Source organism: Nuphar pumila, chromosome 5 (assembly GCF_984573655.1).
Source record: "Nuphar pumila chromosome 5, dmNupPumi1.hap1.1, whole genome shotgun sequence".
Lineage (NCBI taxonomy): Eukaryota > Viridiplantae > Streptophyta > Magnoliopsida > Nymphaeales > Nymphaeaceae > Nuphar > Nuphar pumila.
Window position 1 is genome coordinate 46,702,365 of NC_143253.1, and position 9,569 is coordinate 46,711,933.

Genomic DNA, 9,569 nt, shown 5'->3' on the forward strand with positions numbered 1-9,569 from the left:
ACTTCTATCCCCCTTTTGTTGACCATGAAACCAAGTAACTTGCCTAACTCTACCCCTAAAACACATTTCTGAGGATTGAGTCTCAACTTAAATAAAATGAGTCTCTTGAAGACTTGACCAAGAGCTTCAATGTGGCCTTCTTCCTCTTTAGATTTGACCAGGATATCATCGACATATGCATCTATAATCTTATGTATTTGGACATGGAAAATAACAGTCATTGCACGCTAATAGATTTCCCCAACATTCTTAAGCCCAAATGGCATGACTCTGTAACAGAAAGTGCCCTACGGCGTGGTGAAAGATGTCTTGAATTGGTCACAAGCAACCAACTTGATTTGATTATATCTAAAATATCCATCTATAAAGGAGAACATGGCATGACCAATCATGATGTCAATCAAGAGATCGATGTTGGGAAGTGGATAGTCATCCTTTGGAGTAGCTTTGTTGAGATCACAAAAGTCAATATAAATTCAAACTTTACCGTTCTTCTTGGGAACCACCATAATATTTGCTAACCAGTTTAGATAATCTATTGCTCGAATGAACCCAACTTTGAGTAAATCTTCAAGTCCTGCCTTGACCTGTTGCTCAATTTGAGAATCCATTTTCCTCAACTACTGCTTAACCGGTTTAACCTCTAGCTTCAGAATGAGGCGATGCTTAACCAATTTGGGATCTAAACCTGGCATATCCTCGTAAGCCAATGCAAACACTTCTTGATATTGCTTGAGAAAATCAATGAGCTTTTCCTTCTCATCTGTGCTCAGACTCGTGTCGATCTTAAGAATCTTCGGGCAGTCTTCTGAACCAATATTAATGTCTTCGGTCAGATCCTGAACTAGGGACGATGGCTCGTCTTGCTTTTGAATCGCTGCGGATTCTGGCAATTCTTGAAGAGATGAATCAAATTCTGTGAGTTCTTTTGACTGCTTTGTTGTCATATTGTCCTTTGTTCTTGCCTTGACCCAATAGATCTTTGCGGGCTTTGACACGATTGAAGGATTGACGACTAGTTTTCTTATTGATTGGGAAAACATTCTGAAATTAAATTTTAGGAAAGGAATAATATTTAAAAAAAAATCGTCCATTAGAAAACAAATTGAACAAAATAATAACAACGAATTTCAAAGACAAATTGTAGAGAAAGAAAAGAAGGATGGCATCCAAATAGATGAGAAAAATTGATAACTTTATTGAAGACTTGAATAAAATGATAACAATAAAGGAAATGAAATGAAATGGGACATCGTCCCTACAAACTGCAGAAATCAAAGGAATAAAATGAAAAAGAATGACGACAGATGCTTTTAATGGATCCCCTTGACAAAGACAGTATTCTTATGAGATCTCTTGCCCGTGAATCCCAATCCCGCTTTGCGTGGGTGATGGTCAGGGATTACTGGTTCTAGTCGGCCGACTCTGTTCTTGCCCAAGCCCTTGAAAGGCTAGTAACCATGCTTCAATAAAAGTTTAAATCCTTTCTTGGTTTTTATGATCTGCAGAAATAAAGGATGATCTCTGAGAGTATTGTAATCAAGGAGACCTTCGATCTTGAAAAAATGTGGTCCTTGCCATCAGACCATTGTTGTGGTATGCTCCGTCGATTGTGCTTCCTCTTGTTTCAACATTTTGAGGCTTTCACTAAGAATAACCTCATCATTTTCCCTAATGCTAGGGATATCCGTTGTGTAGGTTGGCCTGGGAATCATAGGTTGCGGCAGCCTCTTTTCTGGATCTTCCCCCAAGATCGTGGTGATCATGCCGCCTTTCGACCATTTAATACACTGATGAAGGGTGGATGTTATTGCATTCGCGTTACGAATCTATGTTCGTCCCAATAACAGATTATATGTTGGTGGCACATTGACGACATGGAAGAGAATTGTATGGACAGAGTAATTGATGAATATTTTTAGGAAAATCTTTCCCTTGGCGGTTTATCCATGGTTGTCAAAACCGTAAATAGTGATGGGATCGGGGAGGTATTCTTCTTCTTTTAACCCCAGGGCTTTAGCTGTCATCTTTGGACAAATGTTGAGGCTACTGCCTTCATCAACGAGCATGTGGGGTACGGTCATTCCCCTAGTTCTGACCATAATATATAAGGCATTGTTATGGAGGCTTCGACAGATCCTCGTCTGAAAAAGTGATTGGAGCGTTGGTCATGGCCTGATTGACGATCTGAGCCATGTCTTCCAGAGTTGTGCTCGGTTTCACTTTGATCTTCTGTAACAAATCATCTAAGACATGTTGATGCTTGGAAGAGGCATGCGCCAATTTGAGGATTGACATATTTGAAAGGGCAGTGATCGGTTTGTGGACCGAATCGGTGTTTTCTTTGACTATCCTACTCTTATCTTGACTAGTCTTAATAAAACACTTAGGAAATCTTGAAATCCTTCTGGCCACTTCAGGGGATGCTATGGCAGGCTTCCTTGAGACATTCAGCTTACTGAAAGCTGAGATGAAGTCCATCTTCTGGGCGTTGGACTGTGCCTATTGCAATACCAATACCTAATGTTGGATGTGAATATTCTCACTGGAGCATGGCTGAATATGATCATGTGGTTAGAATGGTTGGTCAGAGATTATTGCTACAGAATGTTGAAGAAAGGGTTGATTTAAAATAGCCATCTTTTCATCATTACCACCCTCTACCAGAAGGTTTTTGTCAATATAATCTTGAATGATATTTTTTAGAACAAAACAGTTCTCAGTATCATGTCCCATTGTTCGGTGGAACTTGCAAAATTTGTCTTTCATTTTTTCCATGATGACAGGTGGGTCGGCTACCTTTGGGAGCTTGATCATTTCACCTATAAGCATATACCCAAGCACAGTCTCGAGTGATTAGTCCAAAAGAGTGAATTTGTGATTGTAACTCCACCCTTCATGTTTAACCTTTTATTGCAGTCTTGGTTCTTGTTCAATGGCTGGCAGAGGTGGTTTGTGTGATCATGCAAAATTTTTCTTTTTTCTCTCTTTCTTTTTTCTCTTCTACCCTTTTTCCCTTTTTGAAGGGAAAAAAGAAAAGAAAGAAGAGAGAAGAGAAAGAAAGAAAGAAAAGAAACTCTTTTGCAAGTTCTCACTTGACTTTTATTTGAAAAGAATTTTGAAAATTTACTCGCCTTCATTTTTGAAAATTTATGGAAAAAATGGAGAGACGGGATTCGCTCATCGGTACAAGGTTCAATCGTTCTTGACCCCTTTACCAGAGGTAATTGAACCAAGAATCAAATTTATGCCTTTTGCTTTGCCTAAATTTGTCTAAATGATTGTTTTGAAATCTTAAATGCACAAAGAATCATGCTTGTGTTATGTGAATGCAAAGATGTATGCTTTTGAGAAAGTACTTCAGAAGTTTTTGGGTTTTTCCAAGTGATTTTGAAATAAGTTTGAAAACATTTTGAAGAAATGTTTTAAAAGGTTGAAATTGATTTGAAAAAGTTAAACTTTGAATCTAAACATAAAACTTGAAATAGATTTGAAAGAAGAGACCTGAAATTCTGAGTTTTGAAATAATCAGAGATTGAAAATGATTTGGAATTTGAATTGAAGGAGGAAGAAATTCAAAATGAAATTTGGAATAGAAACTGAATTTGGACTTTGAAATAGAATTATAAATAGAATTTGAAATCAGAATGAAATTTCAAAGTTGAATTGAACTTTGGATTTAAAATATTGAATTGGTTTTGAAATCGAGTTTGGAAATGAATTTTGAGATTGAGATTGAATTTAGAATCTGAAATTGAGTTTGAAATAAGAATTCAAAGGAAGAATTTAGAAATTAAAATTTTAGAAAAAATGAACTTTGGAAATAGAATTGGAATTTGGACTTGGAATTGGAAGTTGGATGGAATTTGAAAATGGAATTGGATTTGGAAATTATGAATTGATCTTAAGAGAAAATCAAATTTTGAGATTCATAATCAATTTCAGAATTTTGATTTTGGATTTTCAAAGTAAATTGAATTTGAGAATCAAACTTAGAGTTTTAGAAAGAATTTAGAGAATTTGAAATTTGAAATGAAAATGGAGAATAAAACTTGAATTCAAACTTGAAATTTGAAACCAGAAGGGAATTTCAAAGTTGAATTGAACTTTGAAATTGGAATATTGAATTGATTTTGAAAATGAATTTTGAACTTGGAGATGAAGTTGGAAATTGAAGTTTGAATTTAGGCTTCGAAATTAAGATTGAAATTGGATTGAGAATAGGATTTTGAATTTGAAATTAGGAAGGAATTTGAGAGTTGGAATTTTGAAATAAGATAGAATTGAGAATAAAAGTTGAAAATATGTTTGAAAAAGTTATCTCAGAAATCACTTGGAATTTGGAAAATAATTTGAAAAATGTTTTGAAATGCAATTCTATCCTAAATGATGAATGACTTTAAAGAATTTAAAGATTGAAATTTAAAAGCATATTTCATTCTTTAATAGAATTGAAATAAGATTAGAATTATAATACATTCATGACTATGGTCACAAATATATTATAATATAATATATATTTGAACTCTAATAAAGAATAGAATAAATTTTTTGTGCCTTTATAGGATTTGAAATGAAATTAACCTTCAATATATCCTGAGTATAGACATGAATATATTTTAAGTTAATCCACATATCAAATTCTGATAAAGGAAGAAAATTTCAGAGAAATATGATAATTTTCAAAAAGAGACCCAAGTGAAGGTCAAATGTTATTCCATAAAAGATAAAATTCCTAAGTATTGTTCACATTTTGACTATGGCCATAAATGTGAATCATTTACTTAGGATTAATTACCTCTTATTAGAAAGGTTCACGTGTCATTCGTGTTTCACCATTGTGGATTTTTTAAAATAAAAGTAAAGATGAGATAAAACAGGCAATTTATGAGATTTACATGCTCATATATTCTATTCTAATACTGAAAAGTAAAGATTCTCATTAATATCTAGCTATTACAACCTTTAAATTGAATTAAAATCCCTAATCTAAGAAGGAAAGTAGCATTTTCCATGTATTTCCTACAAAAACTAAGTTAGCACATGATAATAGATGCATATAGAAAGAAGTTTACAAAACATCACATTAAACCTAGAATGCAACTAATGAAATGCTCATGCATATGTTTTATACTAATAAGAGAACATGCATATGCATCTAAATATGATGTTCATGCTAAATGAGAAACATACATGGCATATTAGACACATATCTGTAAACTGCATGGCAAATGGAAAGACATCTATGTAGGTGGCTAAGAATGCACTTAGTGAAGTTACAGCATCCTTGACAGTGCTGTGAAAGTAGGTGGTGAAATGAAATGAAGAGATGTGAGAGATAACATGTGATATACAGGGGGAAAATGAAGTGGCTGGGTGCTATGTGATTGTTGTGAAGATAGAGTGACTAAGTGAGCCTTTGAGTGCAGCAGTGAAGTGGTGTAGGTGTTAATGGAGATGTGAAGATAGTGCAGGAAATGGGCAGCTAAGAGTGTGCTAGTGGTGAATGGGTAGTGAAGGCAATAGGTGAATGAAAGGATTGTTGTGAATGCTTGTGAATGGAGTTGAATATGCTGGGAATGCATGTGAGGAAGTGTTAGAACATGAAGATACAGTAGTGAGAATGTTGTGAGTAAGTGTATTGTTGTAGGGTATGCTGCAATGGCCGTGGAGCTAGAGGCTACAGCGATATGGTGGAACTGCAGCAGGTGAGATGGGTGCTAAAAGCGTGGAGGGACATGACATGTTGTGAGAAGGTAGAATTTGAGGATATAGCTGGGAAGAGGGTGACAACAAGTAATGGACAACAAAGGCGATGGCATGGTGGTTGAGAGATTGTAGTGTTGATCTGCCACTGTGGGTGCAGCAAGATGTGGTCACGCAACGAGTAGCTGCTGTGTAATGGTGGGTAGCTGATGACAGTAAATGTAGTGTGAATTCGCAGGGAAAACACAGAAAATGGGCATACTATGTGTGGTAAGATGCAGTAGAGTTGTTATAATGCTGGCGGTATAAGTGCAGATGGAAAATGTGAGTGATAGGTGTGCTAAGTAGTGACAACAGGTGTAGCAGGGGACTGTAGCAAGTGGTGGTGGGTAAATGGTTGTGATAAGCAGGTGATGGCGGGCATTAGAGGGGTATGAGAGTGCAGTGTGAGTGATGGACAAGTGTAATAATGAAGTGAAGGGTAATGGAAGTGTTATATGCGAATGAGGGAGGTGAAGTGGAGATGAGAGAGTATAAAGGACAGCTGGATGGGTTATTATAGGGAACTGGATGTATATACCCTGCGTATATATATAAAGAATGCTAAAAATGGTGAAGATAAAAATGGTAGACTAATGATGTTCTGATGATAGGTTAATACAACAAAAGATGAACTAGCTCATCGATTCAATAGGCTAATGTGATATGCAGATGGGCTATAAATCAACACAGACATAGTAAGTAGCATATGGTACTGTAAGGTGATGGGGATGCAAGCTATTGATGTGGGTTCTACCAAATTCTGGAAGAAGGAGACTAAGGCCCAGCTGAGCCTTTATCTGGTTATTTCTCTAGCATCGATGATGTTCATGGACTGGAAAGCATCTGCATCAGTGATTTTCTGAACCTCTGTAATTTAAGCCCTGTTTGATTTTAATTTGGCCATAACGGATTGTTATCATCGCAAAATTTTTCCCCTCCCTTGCGAGAGAGAAACGAATTTCGCGAGTCAAACTCGACCAAAGTTTTGAAAATGATTTTAAAAATTTACTCGCCTTCGTTTTGAAAATTTGCGGGAAAATTCCGTGGAATGGGATCCGCTTGTCGATACGAGGTTCAACTGTTTCTGGCGCCTTTACCAGGGGTAATTGAACCAAGGATCAATTACATGCTTTGACTTGACTCAAATATCTAAATTATGCTCTATTTTTCCTTGAATGCACAAAGAATCAGGCTTGTGCTATGGAATTTTGAAAAATGCAAGTTTGAGAAAATATGATGTTTGCTTTGGAAAATTGAAATGCATTTAGAAAAGGACTGGAAAATGCTTGAAAATGGAATTCTTCAGAAAATCATTGAATTTTATTGGAAATCAGAAATTTGCATTGGAAAGTGATTTCTCAGGAAAATTTGAACTTTAGAAAATCGATTTTGAAATTTGGAATTGCTTTTCTGAGAAAATGGATTTGAGAATTCTGAGAAAATCTAAGAAATTCATTGGAAAATGACTTTTGAAATGGAAAATGAATTCTCAGGAAAACTGGAAAATATGAGAAAATCGATTTCTGAAAACTTGGGATTTTGAAATTTGAGAATTTGAAAACATAGGAAAATCTTGATTTGAACTTGGGAAATGCTTTGAAATGTCATTTAAAAACTTAGGATTTTGAGAAAATCAGATCCTGAGAAAGACTTGGAAATTCTTGAGAAAATTGAATTTTCTGAAATTGAAATTGGAAAATGAGTTTGAAAATAATGCAATTTGAATGATATGAATGAATGAGTATGAATTTGAAAAGGGAATTTCATTGAGAAATTGGGAAATCCTTTTGAAACTTTGAAAAATGCAGTGCATTTTTGAAGTTAGCCTAAGAGTGTAGGCTGAATGTGGTTGATATAAAGATCATAAATCTTGGTTTTCTTCGTATTCTGACTATGGCCATAAATACGAATCCCACCGAGTTTATAAACTCCATAAAAGCTTGTGCACGTGCCATTCGTGTAAACCATAGTGGATTTGAAATAAATGCACATGAATCATACATCAAATATTGAAATTTGCATAAATTAAACTATATGCAATGCAACCCTATTCTAAGCAGAAAATGTAACTCTTATTCCAAATATTACATTGATTTTTACATTGAATTGAAATAAAAGAAATAAAATGGCTAAGTCTTCTTCTTGAATATTCCTGCAAAACTGGAAAATAAAGTTAGCACAAAAATGTAGGTTTTTCTGAATTTATCCGAAAATATGGAAAATTATCGGATATTATTCAGATATAAACCCAGAATCATACCCCCTTTGATATAAACATGATAAATAATGAATAAATTTTGAAAATAAACTTGAAAATTCGAAATTGGGGTTAAAATGACCAAAATGCCCCTGATAACCTTGAAATCAGGGTTTTTTGAAAGAATTTTTATAGATTTTGGAATTTTGAAAATCAAATAAAATAAATCAAACATAATATGATAAAATATGATGATATGCATGAAATTTTGGAGAATTAGAAATTGAAATTTCGAAATTTAGGTCAAAATGACCAAAATACCCCCGATAACAAGACTATGGCCTTGAAACCAGGGTTTTCTGAAATAAATTTTGCAAAATAGAAAAATATGAAATGCAAATGAGATTAAAATTAACCCTAATATGATTCTACATGCTTATGTACATGATAAAAACCCTAACATGGTGAAAATATCATAAAATATCGAATTTAACTTGATTTTCGCTTCTGAATTTAAAGATAAACTAACACATGGAGCAAATGAACTTGAAATTAAACCAAATTTGGCATGGACAACTAAAATAACCCTAGAAACATAATTGATCTCTAAAATATAATTTTTTTGTATTTTTAAATATGGAAATTCAAATAAAAACCCTAAATTTTGTGATTTTTGCCTAAAATGTTGATTCTAAAGGGGATTTAGGATATCAAATTTCCATAAAAATTCACCAACTTTCATGGGGTGACAGAAGACAGTAATTCAAGGATTTTTTATTTTTACACTTTCTGGTTTTGACCTATGGTCGGAGCTGTGCCACTCCGGCAAGTCGGATCGGAATCCGGCGATTCTAGGATTTAAGGGAAACAGACAGGTTTCGGGAGAAAATGTGGGAAAAATATCAAACAGATGGGAAAAAGGTTGAAATTGTGGGAAAATGTCCCTGACAAACAGAGAAAGATTTGATTTTTTGACACCCTTGGGATTCGGATTACGGTTTGGAAAAGGCCACACTGTTATCAGAGACCTAAATCTCTGGAATTTCTGGACATTGGAATCTGTTAGACAGAAAGAGAAAATCCGGGAAAAATATTGAACAGATCCAAAAATTCCCAAATTTTGGGAAATGATAGGAAATTATGTTAGGAACAACTTTCATGTTGAAAGGTTTTGCAAACAGGCTACGTATTGGGAGGACTTGATGCATTAGGGTCTGTCTATACCCTGACAAAAGAAAATCGAGATTTTCCCAAAGGTCTGGGAAATCCGATTTTTTACAGAGAGTAAAACAAACTGGAAAAACTTCAAACTTTCCATATAATCAGTATATTCAATGATGAATCCACTATGATTTTTTGAGGGAAAATTGAATCATCCATGGAGGCGATCTTGGGTCGACAACCCTACTAAATGGGAATCTGGAATTTCCAGAGGGTTTAAAACCTGATCTGGACTTTGGATTTATTAGATAGAGTTATTAAACTCAAATCGATCCGAATTTTTGCAGAGAAATGAATGATTAACCCATACATCTATAATAAAATTTTTGAAATTTATAGATGAACAATTAAACATGAAACGAAGGCTGGACTGACGCTTAAAATCAAAACCTATAAACTAATA